The sequence below is a fragment of the Capsicum annuum genome, chromosome 5 (genome assembly GCF_002878395.1).
Source record: "Capsicum annuum cultivar UCD-10X-F1 chromosome 5, UCD10Xv1.1, whole genome shotgun sequence".
Lineage (NCBI taxonomy): Eukaryota > Viridiplantae > Streptophyta > Magnoliopsida > Solanales > Solanaceae > Capsicum > Capsicum annuum.
This window is the reverse complement of record NC_061115.1, coordinates 49,131,810-49,152,312: the sequence shown is the minus strand read 5'-3', so window position 1 is coordinate 49,152,312 and position 20,503 is coordinate 49,131,810.

The following is a 20,503-nucleotide window of genomic DNA, read 5'->3' as shown; positions in this document are numbered from 1 at the left end:
AAATAAAACCAAAAATGATAACCCAATGTATATAGTATATAAATTATAACCATTCTATACCAAGTCCATAATTGTCCATAAAAAGCCCCAAAACCAAACCATAGAGTATCTAGTTGGGACATGCCCCTGACCTTAGCCAAAAACCAAAGTTAATGAAAAGAAAAAAGTATGTAGAGTAATCCATGACATGAAATAGATGCCTTCAAAACTTTAGAAGCTCACCACTTTAATCCAAAACTGATTGGCCCCAAACTTTATCAATGAACAGGAAGAGTAGTATGGCCGATTCCAGTATCACGTGGGAATACAACTACCCGAAGATGGATTATCGAGTTAACGCTAGAAAGTACTCAAGATAAGGATAAAATAGTGCCAACCTTTAAAACCATGTAAACCAACAATATGCATTCACAACCATACATATATATATACATATATATATAAACATACATATCTATATATAAACATATATATATATATATATATATATAAGAATAACCATGATGAAAAAGGGAACAGGGTTTATCATGCCTTTAAAACTATTTACTTAGGTTAGTGTAGCATTTTTGTCATAATCCACCCATAAGCTATATCGGTCCAGTGTAAACCCCGGGATGGGCCACAATGCATTTAGCTGCAAAAACCAGAGATTCCATAGGAGAAAGGGATTCCTATGTACCCTTCGCTCTCCATGTTGCATATATACAAGTGTTAGGGGATTCTATGTACCCCTTAATTATATAGTCTCCATGACCAATCCTAATGTTGTCAAACATAAGTTTCCAGTGTTTGTCCATTGGACTCCCACCTTCACATTTATCTATCACAACTAGCCATTATTGCCCTATTAAAACCATTACCACACAACCAAACCACAATTCCATTTCTTATTAATCAAGGCTATAAGAAGTGGTATCATCATACCGACTATAGCTTGCAAGCAATGTCCTTAGCCAACCTTAGGGGATTCCCATGTACCCCATAGGTTACATTATTAATTTTACTTGGTGGATTCCTATGTACCCCACAAGTACATCATTATTAGGCTTACTTGGGGGATTCCTGTGTACCCCACAAGTATTTCATTATTATGTTTTGCTTGGGGTTTTCCCATATTCCCCACAAGTTTTTAATCATTCAAACCAATTTCACTATTCATTCACTTGGGGGATTCACGTGTACTCCCACAATATTTTCATTCAAATCAATTTCATAACCACCAAGGCCTTACTATTTAACCATTATAAACCAACCAACCATTCAAAACTATATCAAACCATGCAAAAAAATTTAAAACAATTCAAACAATTCAAACAATTCAAAACCAATTTAGGGTCCCATTACCAAACCATATAATGCTATAGCTTTAATGAAAGTCCAACATACACTAAAAACATCCTCATAGGCATTTTATCAAACTTGTTGAGGGCATATCTTTACCAAGACCAAAACTAAAGAATAAACTATCAAGTTTAGGGTTACTCTAAGACCCATTTGTTAAACCACCACCAACAAGCACCAAAATATGCTAACCACCACCAAAACATGTGAAAATATTATTTAAACCAAGAGTAAACAATACTCAACAATATGCATCCAAAACCATCAATATTGGTTTTCAAAATCACCATTTATGATTCATTATCATTGTTTAAAACTCATTAAAACATGACTTTAGTTTAAAATAACAATATGGGAGGAGTACATGCCTTATATAAGAAAATTCACGAGGAAACTTGACTCTTGAGCCCTTTGAAGAACACTTGTAGAAACCCTAGCCTCAATCTTCAAGAGAGTGTTTAGAGAGAGTATTTTTAGTGTTTTGATCCATTCAAAGTGAGTAATAAGAGGGTACCAAGGGTTATATAAAATTGGGACATAAGAGTTTTGGGATGGGAAATTTCTAGAATACCCCCAGCTCAAATGTTTAAAATATGCAGCAGCAGGGTACGACCATATTCCCTAGCCATACGCAAGGGTATGAGTCATACCCAAACTTGTACCCTAGACCTGACCATGGACCTCCAAACTAATCATCATATGACAACACATGCAAAACTCATACCCTAAGGTACTATAAGTACCCTAACCCATACCTTGGACATATTTAACAAGGCTAATCAATAAGTATCATATGACTTGGCATCATGCACCTCATATCCTACTATATCACTAGTATGATGCCTAGTTGTATCTTCGATAGAAATAAACGCCAAACATACTAGCATATAAAAGAGAGGGCCATAGTCATACCCTAGCCTACGACTTATACCTTCAAGTCATACTTTGTCTAGAGTACTCAACTTAGGAAATTTTTCTTAGGGTCCAAATTTAAGGTGTTTTATTCTCCCCTACTAAGGATCATTCTTTCTCGAATGACTAGTAAAGGCAAGGACAAGTATGAGTTAACTCATTAACAAGCATCAAACATCCCTCGAATTTAGATGACAAAGACATAAATCAAGATAAGAAGATCATCAAATACCCCAATCACGATTTACACCCCAATACTTTCATCATGACCTCTAACTAAGTTAGAAAACAAAGATACAGGGAAATCCACAATTTTCTTAACCAAGTTAGAAAATAAAGATGTGACAAAAAACACATACCTTATGGACAAGTTTCTGAAATGAAGAATCATCACGGATAGTTGGACTCCATGTCCACTTTTGCATCCCAATTGACTTCCTTGGACTTTTAATTTCACCATATAACCTTCATTAAAATCACACCTTTTTGTTTGTAACCAGCAAAATTACCAACTCAAGTTCCTCACAGGGACCTCCTTAGGACAAAGAGTCTGAGATACCAATACTACCCAAATAAACAAACCTATGATGGACCATCCATACCTTACCTCAACATAAACATACAGAATACCAAATGAATGGAACCCATGCTAGAGGGCAAGTCTAATTCAATATATAATTCCCCATAGATATATCACCATGAGAGCCTAAGACAAACCATACACTACTTCCATGTTCAATCCTATCTAGAGATAAAAAGAGTTAACTTTGGCCACCGAGCTCTAATCTTTATATTTACCCAAAACACTATTCCGCTCCCACCACTGAAGCCAAGCATCACGCCTCACCAAGCTCCTTAGATATCTAATTCTACAATTGGTATATCTATGAACCATAACATTCAAGCCTACCTTTTCTATACCCGCGGTATGGTTTACGCTTCAAAAGAATTAACAATCTCTATTTTTTTGCCATAAAGATTCTCACCGCCTATTCTTCTCCTAACCATTCCTCATGAAAACCACCTTACTTAAACCTCAAAAACCTTAGCTATAGTAGTGACCCTAGACTTTCCCATACTTAGGGACTCCTACTCTACCTCATTCCAAAGAATCAATACACCTCAAAAGGCACTACCACCGAAACATAAGAAGCATTTGTAAGGGACTAATGTATAAAAAATTATTATGCAAACTAAGCAAGACCCCCATAAAGAGTCCTGGAACCATAGGCACGAGGTCTTCATAGCAAACACCTAGGTCATGAATGAAGAACCATCCTAACATAATACACCATATTAGGAGTCCTTTAGAATGGACATCGAAAGCCATATATATCATAGAAAATTCAATGTAAAGCCAAGATTCATATCCAGGAAACAAGGCTAATGCAAAATGTGAACCTTAGGCATAAGTACAATTAGAATGTATGCCACAGTAGTAAGGTACTCTGTTAACCAAGATAGGACAGTATCGCTAGAATATGCACTCCAACTCTCTCTAAAATTCCACTTCTAGAAGAAGATTTTAGATTAACCCTCAACCTCAATCTTACTATACCTATAAGCTCAATACTCTGCTCTAAAGGATATCACCAAGGATGATCACTAGGGACACTTGGTTCTCCTATACTAAGAACCTCATCCATCTAAATGCCACCTAGAGTCAATCATAGGTAACACAATCTCCATGCACAAATCTATCCAATGACTTAACCCTTAACCCATCAGTTCAACCTGAACATTTAGCCTAAATATCAAAACTTTCCCACTATTGTATTCTAAAGTCACCAAACTTACTCCTTTCTGCACACTTTATCAAACCTTTAAGCTTTATAATCTTTGCATTGCTATCCTCGAGCTAACATACTCCCTTCATCAAAAGCGGTATCTAGGTTCAAACTTAGTATCCATCAACCACCATGCACTATTAACAAAGCACCCTATATAGAATATACATATACAGTCCTTCCCAAAAAGAGGACACCCTAAATTCCTCATTTACCAACTAGCAACTTATATCTTTCTGGGGAAAACTATCCCTCTTATGCGTCAAAAAAAAGAAAACACTCTAAGGAGATTTACTAGAATAGGTGAAATATTTATCTAAGGGTTTTTTAATTGCTCCTTAAGCTCTTCTGACCTAACCAAAACCATTCTATAAAGAATGAATATAAGTTGGACAAGCTTCCAAAACAAGGTCAAGCCCAAACTCAATCTCACCATTGGAAGGACACCATAAGGGTCACTAGGAAAGACCTTATAAAGTTTATTCATCATCGAAACCGAATACAAAGAAGGACCTTTTGAGTTATAATCTTTAACCCAAACTAGATAATAATAGAGACACCCCTTTTGGAGATCAATTTTCGAGCATTAAGATATGATATAGCCTTTCCCTTAATATCTAGGAAACAATTCTCCCATCCCATAATTGACCCACTAAGGTGCCTAAAGACAACTTTATGGGTCCGATAATCTACTATAATATAGCAAAAATACAAGAAATCCATCCCCAGATTATTATAGGAATCCACCATATTAAATTTAAACAAATCCACCAAGGCCTTTTACTACCAACAAATACCATACCCCCTCATATAAACCCTTTGGGTAATCACAGAGTCACCTACTAGGTAGAATTATAATAAGGGTCCAAAATAACCTTAGGAACAAAATCAAAATGGATAGCCATAAGTAAATTTATATAAGAGAGAGGGGATCCCAGACTAAGTAAATAATATATAACACAGGAAAAGAGTTTGTAATATACCAGTGTCAGCATTAGAAGATGCCTCAGATACTTGAGAGATAGTTAGGTCATTGAGACAATCGCGACCAGTGTCAAACCAGAAGCAGCATCCCTCGGTGTAAGAGCTAGAGAAGTGGTAACCAGTGTTCAATTTTCCTAAGTGGTAATCCTTATGGGAAACTCTTATTACAAATGTCCCAACTGACCATAGTTAAAATAACTATTACTCTCTTTCTTGCAACGACCATGATGTGATTGACCATAAAAGAGAAAAGAAGAATAGGATGGTGTGGATTGGGCCTGACCTAGCCAAGGCTGGGACCCTTGTTCCCTAGAAGTATTACCAATCTAAAAACATTTATCTCCCAATGGCTTCAGGTAGGGAGCAGACCTAGAATAGAAGTTATGACCCACATAACTATTCCTCTTGGACCACTTACCACCATAATGTTGGACTCCTCTTTATTTAAAAAATTAAGACTTCTTACTCTGTATATTTCTCAACCTTGCCTTACTCTGCCCCGTAGCAATAAGATTGGACTAGTGTGATAGAGTTGTCACTCTCTGGGTCAATAGATCAATAGATTGTCGAAACTATGCATTGGTAACCTCTTTTTTAGTTAATTAAAGATGAGTGACACCTTCCAGAGTAGGGTCAGTAGAGATCATTGGAACTCTATGGGAAAATCTTAAACGATAGCCCTTGACTGGGTTTGTACCTCATGAGTTGGAGAAGATCCATCTATGTCATTCTCAAGTGGGATTGTGAGTTACTATGAACTTTAGATCGTTAATTAGACATGATCTGAAAGGTGAACCAAGAGAATATTTAGGGAAGAGTTCAAGACCTTAGACTTCATAGCGCAAAAGTAGAACAATAAGAAAGTGAAATATTTCAAGATGCCTTGAAGCCTCCTAATTATAAGCGTGGTGCAGAAAATACCCATAAGAAGGACTCTACTCGACACTACATTGTGGACACCTTATGAGACCAAAAGCTAGGAACTGATACGAACTTGACATGACCCAAACCAGGGCCTTATTGTAAAGGGCATCTTAAGTCCAATCGGGATCGGAGACCACTTACAATACCCAATCTAACCAACCAACATATACCCTTAATCGAATGAATTCCGAACATATAACAAGATAATACATTAGAAAGTGATGACTTTAGGATAAGTTTATATCCGAGACCAACCAAACCAACCAAACCAAAAACAATAACCCAATGTACATAATATGTAAATCATAGTCGTTCTATACCCAAGTCCATAATTTTCCATACAAAGCCTCTAAACCAAACCAAATAGTATCTGGTTGGAATATGCCCCCGACCATAGACAAAAACCAAAGTCTATGAAAAGATGAAAGTATGTTAAGTAATCCAGGAAATGAAATGAATGCCTTCCAAACTATGAAAGATCACCACTTTAATCTAGCACCGACTGTCAGCAAATCCGATTAATGAGCAGGAGGAGTAGTATGACTGGATCCTACATCACATGGGGATACAGCCGCCCAATGATGGGTTAGCGGGTGAACTTTAGAAAGTACACAGGATAAGGATAAAATTATGCCAACCTTGAAATCAAGTAAACTAACCATATGTATTCACACATGTACATACATATATATACAACAATAACCATGTTGGGAAAAGGAATCGGGTTTATCATGCCTTTAAAACCATTAACCTGGGTATGTGTAGCATTAGCATTAGAATATACTCACGGGCTGAGTGGGTCCAGTGTAACTCCCTGGACAGGCCTCGAGGCATGTCGCCACACAAACTAGAGATACCATAGGACTAGGATATTCCCGTGTACCCTTCATTCTCTATGATACATATATTTAAGTGTTAGGGATATCCTGTGTACCCTTAAGTATATGGTCGCCATGACCTATCTTCATGTCGGTAAAAATGAGTTTCTAGTGTTTTTCCTTTGGACTCCCACCTTCATGGTTAGCTATCTCAACCTACTATTATTTCCCAACTAAAACCATTACCACACAACTAAACCACCATTCCATTTATTATAAATCAAGATTATGACAAGTGGTATCGTCATGCTGACTATAGCTTACAAATAATGTCCTTAGCCAACCTTAATGTATTCCCATGTAGCCCATAGGTTACATTATTAAATTTACTTAGGGGATTCCCATGGACCCTACAAGTATAAAATTATTAAGTTTACTTTGGGGATTCTCGTGTACCCCAGATGTATTTCATTATTAAGGTTTGATTGAGAGATTCCCATGTACACCTCAAAATATTCATCATTCAAACCAATTTCATTATTCATTCACTTGGGGGATTCCCATGTACCTCAAAATATTTTCATTCAAATAAATTTAATAGCCACCAAGGCATCATCATTCAACCATTCAAAACCATCCAACCATTCAAAACTATTTCAAACCATTCAAAACCATTTAAACTAATTCAAATCATTCAAATCCAATTTAGGTTCAATTACCAAACAATACAATGCAATAGCTTCAATGAAAGGTCAACAATATTGTAATAACATCCTCATAGGTATTTTAACAAACATATTGATGGCATACCTTTACCAAGAACAAAACCAAAGCATAAACCATCTAGTTTAGGGTTACCCATGACCCAATTGTTAAACCACAACCAACATATGCAAACCATCACCAAAAATATATGGAAATATAATTTAACCCAAGAGTAAACAATACTCAACAATATGCATATTAAATCCTCGACATTATTTTTCAAAACCACTATTTACGATTCATAATCAATGTTTAGAATAAATTAAAAAATACCTTTAGTTGGAACTAAATTAGGGAGGCATAAATTTCTTATCTAAGAAGATTCACAGAAGGAAACTTGACTCTTGAGACCTTTGAAGAGCACTTGTATAAACCGTAGCCTCAATCTTAAAACGAGTGTTTAGAGAGAGTATTTTGAGATTCTTGATCCATCCAAAGTGAGTTATTAGAGGACACCAATGGTTACATAACATGGGTACATAAGTTTTTTGTGGTGGGAAATATCCAAAGTACCATCATCTCAAAAGTTAAAAATATGCACAGAAGGGTACGACCACCCTCTCTTCCCTCTTGGTCATACCTTAGGGTAGGAGTGGTACCTTAACTCGTACCCTAGACCTTACCATGGAACTCCAAACTTATAATAATGCAAAAACACATGACAAACTTGTACCCTAAGGTACATGAAGTACCCCTAACCCGTACCTTGGACAGATTCAACTAGGCAAATTAATATGTATCATACAACTTAGAATCATACACCTCGTATACTACCATACCACTAGTATGATTATTAGTCTTTTTATGGATTAAAATCAACCCCAAACTCACTGCCTAACATACGAGATAGAGGTCCATAGCCCTACCCTAGCATATGACTTATGCCTTTAAGTCATACCTTATCCAGAGTATTCAACTCAGGAAATTTTTCTAAGGGTCTAAGTTTGGGATGTTTCAACTCATTAAACATAATAAGGATAATATGCCAAGATAAATGGGACTTGAACCAAAAAGTTTCACCCATAGAGGGAAAATATCAACACAGATATACTCCATCCACTACTGAATGAAATAAATCATGGAGTAGTAACATAACCATGAATTTAATTACAAGGAAAAATTAATCATTATGAACTCATCAAGGTATATAATCAATAATGGGTATAAAATATATAATACACACAATAAAAGATAGCTACGGTGTAATAAAAGTACATCTATCATAGTGAAATCCACAATCACATGCCTAACTGGCATAGGGAGAATAAATCTAAACAGGTCCAAACTTAGACCAACCGCCTGAATCATCAACTTAGGAGACAAGCGAACTATCTCTAATTGAAGATGATAGAATCATCATAAGGTTGATCTTAATGAGCTGAAAGGCTAGCGATCCCATATCGGGGATACCCTCTAGACTAATAGTCGATCTCTTTGCTGCTATAGCAATCTTCAAAGCTCCAATATAGCGAGTATACAAACTAATCTGTCTAATAAACTAACTCACATTTGGGGCACTATTTGATCTTATGTCCTATCATGAAAAAACATAATCAAATTCATATAATACTTTGAGATACTGTCCCACATAATCCAGAATGGCTGTTATGGCCTAAAGACCTATTCCAGAAACTTAATAGGGTCTGATGGGAACTCTGCCCAATATGAATGTTATGGCTAATATGAGAACTACTCATAGTCTAAAATACCACCCATATCAAGATAATAGGATGTAGGGGAGAATGAACACTACCAAAAGGATCCTTAATCCTGAATAAAATACCAATAGTGTAATACAAATGGCATGGCATCTTACCACCATCTATATGAGTCTTAATTCATACTCATATGTGGGAAGAAAGACCCAATTTCTATTATATGCTCTGACACCAAGCATAGTGGAAATTATGGTCTTCTAATAAACCTATACACTATGTCTAGCTCAGAAGAATATAGTATTAGAATAAGTTTGGCTCCTTTGAGATACCCAATATCATGTGCAAAAACTAGCAGGGAACTTTGATAAACACCAATAGATCCAACTCTTGTCTAAGATATATTAGATGACTCGAATTCCATCCAAGGCTGTGAGAAATCTACAATCATGACTTAGATCCCTAATGTTGAACATCAAAGAGCTGAAGTAGTCAAGATCAAAACTAAATCCTAAGCTAGCCCAAAAATCCTTTTGGCTACTACTGAAGATCTTAAATATCCATCTTTAATTCATTAGTACGATGCTACTATGAAGCTCTATAAATGCATATCAAAGTCCCATTCGTATTTGATGACAATGTTGTATCATCCTTCAAGGATAGAATAGAGTCAAAGAATTTGTTCGAGGTTCATGGCAATGTGGATAGATGAAAAAGAGTCAAAAAGTGAATTTCCATAAATGTCCCTATAGCTTCTAGAAGATGGGTTATGGACATATCCACAGTGATCTCCAGGACTCTACTAACATGTCATAACCTATGACAACCCCCTAGTCGTAATACGGTGCTTGGAACTACAAGCCCAAGCTAACCCATGAACTGATGTACTACTGGAGAAACTAATTTAAATTGTATAAAAATTAAATTTGTTGAGAAGGAACATGATCATAATGAAATATAAATAAGTATAATACTGATAAATCTTACATCATGATAAAACTGAAGAAAGAAACTTGAATTACATGTAATGACTCTGACTGATTATCTATGAAGCCTCTACTATACTAAATATAAATAGTTGGGACATGCTTCAAAATACCAATAATTAACACATATAAATAATAAAAATATAGAGCAAAAGCTATAACTGACTAGAGTCCCCAAAATAGCAAAACTTATCACCTGCTGGCTTGAAACTACAAACTATCTGATTATAATGTGTGCACTATAAATGGTACCTACATATGAGACAATATAGAAGATAAAAACATATGTGGATAAATTCTTTTGAATGTACTGAGTAAGTGAGAGTGAATGAAATAAGTAAAACTGAATAGATACATAATCTTAAAATATACATGCTAAGTTTAAGTAGACTCAACAAGAGACTGAAATCAACTTAAAGCTGAAGTATCTTAAAACATGAGCAATAAACATAATTTGATAAGTTGGTGAATCAGTACATATAGTATCTTAAATATTTACTTAAAACACCCAAGAATATGGCTTGGCAAAAATTTTTGGTTATTAGTGATGATCATGATATGTGTTGTGTTGTCTCTTTTTGGTGTGCTGCGTTCTAACTTGTGTAAGGGTTAGTTGATGCATGTTGGTGTGTTAATTTGTGTTTATGCTTTCCTCAACCCTCACTCAAGGACTCATAGTCTAGGAGGGTGGGGTAGGGGGGAATTGAAGCACCTAGACTTGAACCTTTAAAATAATAACAACTTTTTGTATCAGTGGGTACAGTTGGGTGCTTGAGTCGTACCCTTGGTCACGACTCATACTCACCCTAACCCCATATTTTGTATCTTGGTCAGTAAATGAGAGTAACACACTGTCCACTATACGAAATTTCCTCCCCTTGGTAGTTACCGTGAATACAATTCATAAACTACATGGTCATATGGAGTGAGGACCTAACCTAGAGTGGACTATTTTGGTCACGGGTGAAGCTTACGAGTTAGGTATTGAATCGTACCCCTTGGTTATGAATCAAGGGTTCTCTTTTGTACCCTAATTAGTATGGTTAACCTAGGAGAATACTAGGGTATGATTTAGGGTACCACTCATACCCTAGGTCATGATTGACAAGTGAACCATATGGGAGAGTCGTACCCCTGCACGTGTAGACTTTCAAACTTTTTACAAAGGACCTTTTGGTCATTTACCATGCCTAAAGAACTAAAGCCTCTCACTATATAAGTCATTGTAGCCTCTTAAGTCTTTATTTAGAAGACTCAAACACTCCTAAATACTCTAAAGGCTTCTTGAAGCACAATTGGGGGCTAAGATTTTGAGGTGCTCATCTAGTGGCAAGAATAAGTGAAGATTGTTAGTGTGTCATCTTGCTTAAGGAATGTTTCTCTTTATATTTATAAATAACTCTAAAACCATGTATTTTATGCTTGAATTAATAAGTGTACATGGTGGTTTTGAATCAAAAGTAAAGAGTTTTGTTACCTAACAATGAATAATGATGAATCATGCTTGTACTTGTGTTGATTCATGTTTTTCATGGTAAATTATATATGTTAGTGCTTTTTGTATGTTGTTTTTATGAGGTTCTTTACTATCCCTAGTCTTGATGATTTCTACCATAAAAATGACCTTGTTAAAGGTATGAACACAAGGTGTTTGTGAAAAATATCTAAGTGAAATGACTAGTTGTATGATTGACAATGTGTTAAGCTAGGGAAATAGACTAAATGAGTATGAATGATTGTTGAATGATATTTTAAAAGTATTATAAATCATGTATTATGAAATCCATAACCTTGTTGGTTAATGGTTAATGAAAGAGTGAAACCCTAGGATAGATAATGAGCTTAAGTTATGTATTGATCCAACTAGGGTGAAAATGCAATTAAACATTTATAATTAAAGGTAAATAGCTTGGGAGATCATGATCAGAATAACTTGGATTGTGCAATAAAGTGAGTTAAGGCATTGGCCTATTAAATTGGTTAATGAATGAAGGCCCCTATAAGGGCCTTATGATTATGTAAATGGTTGAATTTGGTTAAATGTATTAAAGAACTTATGTATGGAATTGAATTCATGTGAAGGCTTAGTAAATTATTGGTAAAGGCTTTGTTGCTGACAAGATGACTAAATATATATCCTTAATGATTGGTTGACTAAATGGTCATAGTCCCTAAAGTACGAACTCAAATTGTGTTTGAATAAAATATGTATATAAGATTAATATGTATGAATGATTATTTTTAGGAGTCTTGATGATCATGAATGAACTTGCATTGTGTTATGAATTAAGGCCTTGGGCCTAACCATGTAAGCAAGAGCCAAATGGACTGGTAGAGATCATGTGATGGTCTATGGTGTTGATGTGTAACCTTGATGGCTTGAATGACTAGAGATGGGTTGAGTTTCTATATTACTATATGAATGGGTGCTAGTATGTATGTAGCGATGTGTGGGTTTATGGTCCAAGTCTGCTTACCATATAAGGTGTGTTAGTTTGTAGTCTAAGTTCGCTTACCATATAAGGCGTGTTGGTTTATGGTCCAAGTTTGCTTACCATATAAGGCATGTTTGTTTGTTGTCCAAGTATGCTTACTATATAAGGCCTGTTGGTTTGTGGTCCAAGTACGCTCACTATATAGGGCGTGTTGGTTTATGGTCTAAGTCCTCTTTCTATACAAGAAGTGTTGGTTTATGCTCCAAGCTAGCTTGTAGTAAATGATGTGTCAAATATAGGCTCATGTCCCCTTGCCTATTATAGCATAAAGGATTCTAAGTATCTAAAATATAAGGGTGGAGGGTTGTTAGTGCTTCACCCCATGTCTCATGAATGAATGTATCATAAATAGATGTTATGACTTGTTTTATGATTTGACTTATTTTGTCGCTATATGTATAGGTGTCTTCAATATGCCTCTTCTTATGTAAATTTGATAGCTTATGATGGATTGAGATGGATTTGAACAAATGTACTATTTCTCCTTATCCTTGAGTTATATGCTAGAATTCAAACCTCTAACTGTCCCTGAACACTATGTCCTTATGCGACATAGGGCCCGAAGCTTCTTATTCTCTTCTCGCATTATGATTAGGTGATTGAAGTGGATCGTTCAATGACTTGAAGTGGTGATCTTTCTTTCTTCGGAATACATACATCTCTTGGTCACTTAACTTTAGACTTAGTCTTTTTTTTACTTGGTTTGGCTATTTTTGAGGGCTTATCCGGACATATACTTTTATTGACATTGGTTTTATATAGTGGCATTGTGAATGGCTGTGGACTTGGGTTTATTGTTTAGTTTGATAAACTTAATGAAATGTATAGACATATCTAATCTATGACTTTTTTCATTATAGTTTCCACTACTTTAATTTATGGATTGGAGTTCCTTCGACTCTTATGATATGATGGAGGTTTCAGGTGGGTTACAGGGTGACCTTTGGTACATTTGTGCTTGAGGTGACCATACAATATGGCCTAAAGTTTGGGGAATGTCAAGTTGGTATCATAGCATAGGTTCATGGTCGGTTGGATGTTCACAATATTGTGTCAAGTAGAGTCTATTTTATGGGTGTGAAGCGCGCCACACTTTTAAAAGAGAAGCTATGAAAAATTTTAGGAAATGTTACCTTTCTTGTTTTTTGATCTTAAGCTATAAAGTCTAAGGTCTTGAATTCCTATGATTTCGTTTGCTATCGTTTAGATTATGACTCTTAAGAGATCTGAGACTTAGGAAAACATTATTGAGGGTCCTATGGATGAAACTCATCCAACTTCTAGAGTTAACACTCGAGCTAGGGCAATGACATATGTCCATCCTCATGAGAGTGGTATTCCTCCCCATTCACCTCAAAGGTATGCTACTAATGTGGAGTTTTATCATTTTATCAACCTATAGACCCAATTGGTAGCTTCTCAATTCAGGAGAGGTGCCTCTTTTACTCCATCCTCTGAGGACACAAGGGTTGGAAAATTTATAAATTTTCACCCTCATAAGTTTATAGGTGAGAAATTTATGGAGGATCCCCAAAGTTTCATTAATAAAATAGAGAATATCTTTTAGATTATGTATGTGTTGGAGGTGGAGGGTGTCGAGTTTGGTTTCTACCAATTGAAGGATATAACGTACTAATAGTATAAAGAGTGGGAGATTTCTAGAGGTGTGGGTGCTAGTCCAGCCTAATGGGAAGATTTCTCCAGTGCCTTCCTTGACCGCTTCTTTCCTCAAGAGTTGAGGGAAACAAAAGCAAAATAATTTGTAAATTTGAGTCAAGGTGGGATATCCATCAAGAAGTATGCTTTAAGATTCCATCTGTTGTCAAAGAATGCCCCTAAGATGGTGTCTAGCATGTGGGCTAGGATTCATAAATATTTTTTGGTATTGTATCTCAAATTGGTCCTTGAGAGTAAGGCATCCTTTTTGATTAGTCATATGAACATATCTATGTTGGTTGTGTATATGCAATAAGTGGAGGAAGAGAAAAAGAAAAAGGGTGATATTAGTGAGAGGCAAGGTAAGAGGTGTTGGTAGTCTGAGCTAAGTGAGGGCCAATAGTCTATTGGTAGGTTTTATAGAAGGAAGAACTGGGTGTATAGTGATTCTTATGTTAGTGGGGCCAGGTAAGAGCCGACCTACACTCCTTATAGATTCTATGGTCAGTATTACCGTGGTTAGTGCGAGAAAGAGAAGAATAGATGTTTCTATTGTGGCTAGATTGGGAACATGCAGCGACAGTGCCCCTCTTGAGTGGTTGCTCGAGATGACAGAGCCCCTATTGCTACTTCATCTACTCGTGCACCAGAGGGTGCTATCTATGATTCTATTTCTTAGATCGATGCTGGTAAGAGTTGCTTGTATGCACTTTCTACTCACCAGGGGTTCGAGGCATCTCTGAATGTTATTATTGGTATGTCAAAAGCTCCTTCTCTATGTTATGTATGCTTATGCTTTGCTTAGTATGATGGACCTCATCTGTGATTGTGTATTTCAATTTGGTTTTGAGTTATTTGAGCTCTCTTCTCTATTTCTACACAAATAAGAGTCTCTGTGGTTGTAAAGAGTGTATGAAGGGTGTGCGATAACTATTGATAATAAAGAAAGTCTTATTAATTGATAAAGGTGGACATAATTGTGTTTGATGTCAATTAGGGTAAATAAGTTCTATTCATACTATGCGTCCTTAGATTGTTGGGCACCTAAGGTCGAGTCATCCCTAATAAGTTTGTCATTGTACGAGAAGAAGGTCCCTTGGGTGGCTAAAGGGATGGTTGTCACTATAAGGGTCCAAGATGAATTGAAATTTCCCTCTATTGAGGGCATATGGGATCCTTTGTTTGTCATTCCCTTAGAGGACATTGGTATTTTGGGTTCTTTAATTTTTGAGGAGATCTTGATGGGAATTTTGTATTGAAAATTTCACTAGTTGCAAATGATAGAAGTGGCTTTGGTGAAGGTCCTATCAAAAAACTAAAAGTTCGAGGAAGCTACGTGTGAAGCAAAAAAAGGACATGAAGTCTAACTATCTGCATTCATTTTCCATTCTAGAAACTTATGATGGGGGGTATGCATCAATATCTTTTCATTGAATTATGCCTTGTTATACAATGTGTTGAGCCCCAAAGTTGATGAAATGAATAGCTGATTGGTAATGAGCATGATATGTGTTATATCCTTATCGAATGCTTGTTCTAACTTGCTTAAAGATTTTCATGATATGAGACAATATATTATCTTGCATTCGTGCTTTTCTTACACATCATTAGTGGATGAATAATCCTTAGTGGGGGAGAATAAAACACCCAAGAATATGGCCATGCAAAAATTTTTGGTGATTGGTGATGATCATGATATGTGTTGAATTGTGTCCTTGTGGTCTACTTGTTTCTAACCTGTGTAAGGGTTGATTGATTCAAGTTGGTGTGTTAATTTGTGTTTATTCTTGCCTCTCCCCTTATTTTAGGATGCATGGTTCGGGGGGGAGGGTTATTGAGGAACCTAGACTTGAACCCTTTAAAGAACAACAACTTTTTTGTGTCTCTGGAGTGGGCACAGTTGGGTGCTTGAGTCGTACCCTTGGTCACTACTCTTACCCACCTTGACATTCCCTTTCCTATCTTCGTCAGTCCATGAGGTTCATACACTATCTACTATACGAAATGTCCTTCCCTTGGTCGTAACCATGCATACGAGTCGTATACTACATGGTCATATGGAGTGAGGACCTAACCTAGAGTAAACAATTTTGTCACGAGTGAAACTTACGAGTTATGGATTTATTCGTACCTCTTGGTTATGACTAAAGGGTGCCCTTTCATACCCTACCAATTTGGTTGACCTAGGAGGAGCCTAGGGTATGAGTTAGGGTACCACTTGTACCCTAGGTCACGATTGCCAAGTGAACCATATGGTGGAGTCGTACCTCTGCATGTGTAGACTTTCCAGTTGTAGACCAAGGACCTTTTGGTCATTTCCCAAGCCTAAAACCCTAAAAACTCTCACTATATAAGGTATTGTAGACTCCTAAGTCTTCATTTACAAGACTCTAACACTCCTAAATACTCTAAAGGCTTCTTGAAGCAAGATTGGGGGCTAGGGTTTGGAGGTGGTCATGTAGGGGCAAGAAATAGTTAAGATTGTTGGCATGTCATCTTGTTTAAGTAATTTATCTCTTCTCATTTCTAAATAACTCTAAAACCATGTATTTCACACTTGAATTAGTTAGTGTACATGGTGGTTTTGAATCAAATGAAAAGTGTTTTGTTACCTAACACTGAATAATGATGATTTATGCTTGTACTTGTGTTGATTCATATATTTGATGGCATATTGTATATGCGGGTGCTTTTGTATGTTTTTTAACATGAGGGTCTTTTCTAAACCTAGTCTTGATGATTTCTACAATGATAATGACCTTGTCAAAGGTATGAACACAAGGTGCTTGTGAAAATGTCAAAGTAAAATAACTAGTTGTATGATTGACAATGGGTTAAGCTAGGGCAATGGCCTAAATGAGTATGAATGATTTTTGAATGATATTGTGAAATTATTACGAGTCGTGTATTGTAAAATATGTAATGTTGTTGGTTAATGGTTAATGAGTGAGTAAAACACTAGGCAAGATAATGAAATTATGTTATGTATTGAACTAAGTGAAGTGAAAATGCAATTAAACATTGCTAATGAAAGGTTATTAGCTTGTGTGGGTCATGATGATCATAACTTGAATTGTATGAAGATATGAGTTAAGGAATTAGTCTATTAAAATGGTTGAGCAATGAAGGCCCCCATGAGGGCCATATGATCATGTAAAGGGTTGAATTTGGTTAAATACGTCAAAGCCCTTATGTGTGGAATTGAATGTGTGTGAATGCTTGGTAAATGGTTTGTAAAGGAATTGTTGGCCACATGATGACTAAATGAATATCCTTGATGATTTGTTTACTAAATGGTCATAGACCCTAAAGTATGAACTCAACTTTTATTTGAATAAAAGATGCATATAAGATTAATAAGTATGAATAATTATTGGTAGGAGTCTTGATAACTATGAATGAACTTGAATTGTGTTATGAACTAAGGCCTTGGGCATAACCATATGAGCAAGGGCCAAATAGGACGGTAGAGATCATGTAATGGTCTATGGTTTTGATGTGTAACCTTAATGACTTTAATGCCTTGATATGAGTTATGTTCCTATGTGACAAATTAAATAGGTGCTAGTATATGTTTAGCGATGTATTAGTTTGTGGTCCAAGTCCGATTACCATATAAGGCATGTTGGTTTGTGGTCTAAGTATGCTTACTATATAAGGCGTGTTGGTTTATGGTCTAAGTTCACTTACTATATAAAGTATGTTGGTTTGTGGTCCAAGTCCTCTCACCATATAAGGCGTGTTGGTTTGTGGTCTAAGTCCTCTTACCATGCAAGGCATATTGGTTTGTAGGTCAAGTCTGATTACCATAAAAGATGTGTCATTTCGAGGCTCATGTCCCCTTGCCTATTGTAGCATAAATGATTTTATGCATCTTAAATATAAGGGTGGAGGGTTGGTAGTCCTTCATCCCATGTCTCATTAATGAATTTATCATAAATGCATGTTACGACTTATTTCATGATTTTACTTGTTGTGTCGCTATATGTATACGTGTCTTCAATGTGCCTCTTCTTATGTAAATGTGATTGCCTATTATGGACTGACATGGATTTCAACAAATATACTATTTTCTCCTTATTCTTGAGTTACATGCTAAAGTTCCAACCAATAACCGTCCTCAAATACTCTGTTCACATGCAAAGTAGGGACCAGAGCTTCTTCTTCTCTTCCCCGCACAGCGATTAGGTGATCGAAGATAATCGTGCATTGACTTGATATGGTGAGATTCCTTTCTTCGGAAGACATTCATCTCTTTGTATCTTTAGACTTAGTATCTTATGGAATTCGTTTGGCTATTGTTGGGGGCTTGTCCCGACATAATCTTTTATTGACATCGGTTTTGTATAGAGGCATTGTGAATGGCTGTGGACCTAGGTATATTGTTTAGTTTGATGAACCTAATGAAATGAATAGACATATCTATGTTATGACTTTTGTCGTTGCTGTTTCTGCTACCTTAACTCTAGGATTGGAGTTCTTTCGAATCCTATGATATGATGAGGTTTTTAGAGTGGGTTACAAGGAAACCTATGGTAAATGTATGCTCGAGGTGCCCATACGACATGGTCTGAAGTTCAGTGCGTGTCATTACTTTTGTAGGATAAGTAAAAGTGAAGCTGGGATACGGTAAAACATGAATACTGTATGTAAATCTTATGTAAAGTTGAACATGCTGTAAAACTATACTGACGATCATGTTTGAATTATAGGTCTTAAACTATGGGATTAAAGCTGACATAACTCGAGGATCTGAATATACCAATATACTGAGCATGAATGCTTGAACATATAAAACCAAACATAACATGTACTAAGCTAATCTGATTAACTGGATGACTGATGGATGTTTGGTGGAAGTAAAGAAATCTAAGAAAAGGGATAACTAATGTCTATATACTGAGTATCCGATATTTCAATACGGATAACTAATATCTTAACACTGAATATTTGATGACTAATTACTAAATAACTGACATCTGAATACTAATTAACTGACATCTGAATATTTATTAACTAGTATCTGTATACTTATTAACTGATATTTGTATAGTGATTAACTGATATCTGAATACTGATCATGTAAAATTGAACTATACTTAGTTTGAATAACTAAGCTGAAACTGTGGGAGGTATAATGTTACCGATATGCCCTAAACTGAGCTAATTGGGGTCTAACCTGAAACTCCAGTTTGAAGGCTGTCTGTACCATGCAATGGGTACTAACACATGGCTGTGTAGATCCACTAAACTGGTGTCCCGAGGGACTATGGAGTCACCCTCTACTGGCAGGTGCTCTCATGAGATATGCATCAAACCTTAACTGGCAGGAAGACATATCAAACCTACGCTGGCTATGTATTTCTAGAACTTAGGGATTGCTACAAAAGGTCAAAGCCTCTACTGGCAGGTTATCCCCCATCCCTGGGTTCGCTCAGTACTAAATCCTACTCCAAACTGAAATGACACTGGTACTAAACTAAAATAAGTTTAACTGACCATTATTTTTGATAGTGCTCATCATGATCATAACTGTCTGAGTGCAATGAAAAGATTCAAAGATTAATTGACTTATTACTTGAAAATATGAAATCATGTAAAACACATCGGTATCGGATGTTCATAACCCGCCAACACAGAATGATATTTAAAACATGATGTCAAAACTTAAAACTGTAGCATGGAATCATGGTTCAAAGACCCCAAAGATTAACACTTCACCAAACAAGTGAGAATCGTGAACTTAAACATAGGAATGTATTAAACATGAGGAAACAACATGATTACATGGATAAATTAATAATTTGATATTGTAATATGAAATTCACTTGAACATAACATGTGAAATTGTAGTTTAAAACATGAATTAACCTAACCATTCATAGGATCATATGTGGACATGAAATTGAGTTTAATTACTAAGGAAAGACATGAATTTAACCTATATTGAACATATAAACTCCATAAAAAAACACGAAACCATAGTTTAAATCAAAGAGAAAGTTTTTGGGCTTAATGGGTGAAAGGATCCCATTAATGAATACACACATAACTTAATTGAATGATTCTAGAAGAAATATTGAAATTGAAGCCTGAATCCTTATGTGTTTGAGAGAAAAAAACTTGGATTATTGTTCTTATGAAAGGACAGGGTTTCTATGTGAGAAATTTTGAGGAAGA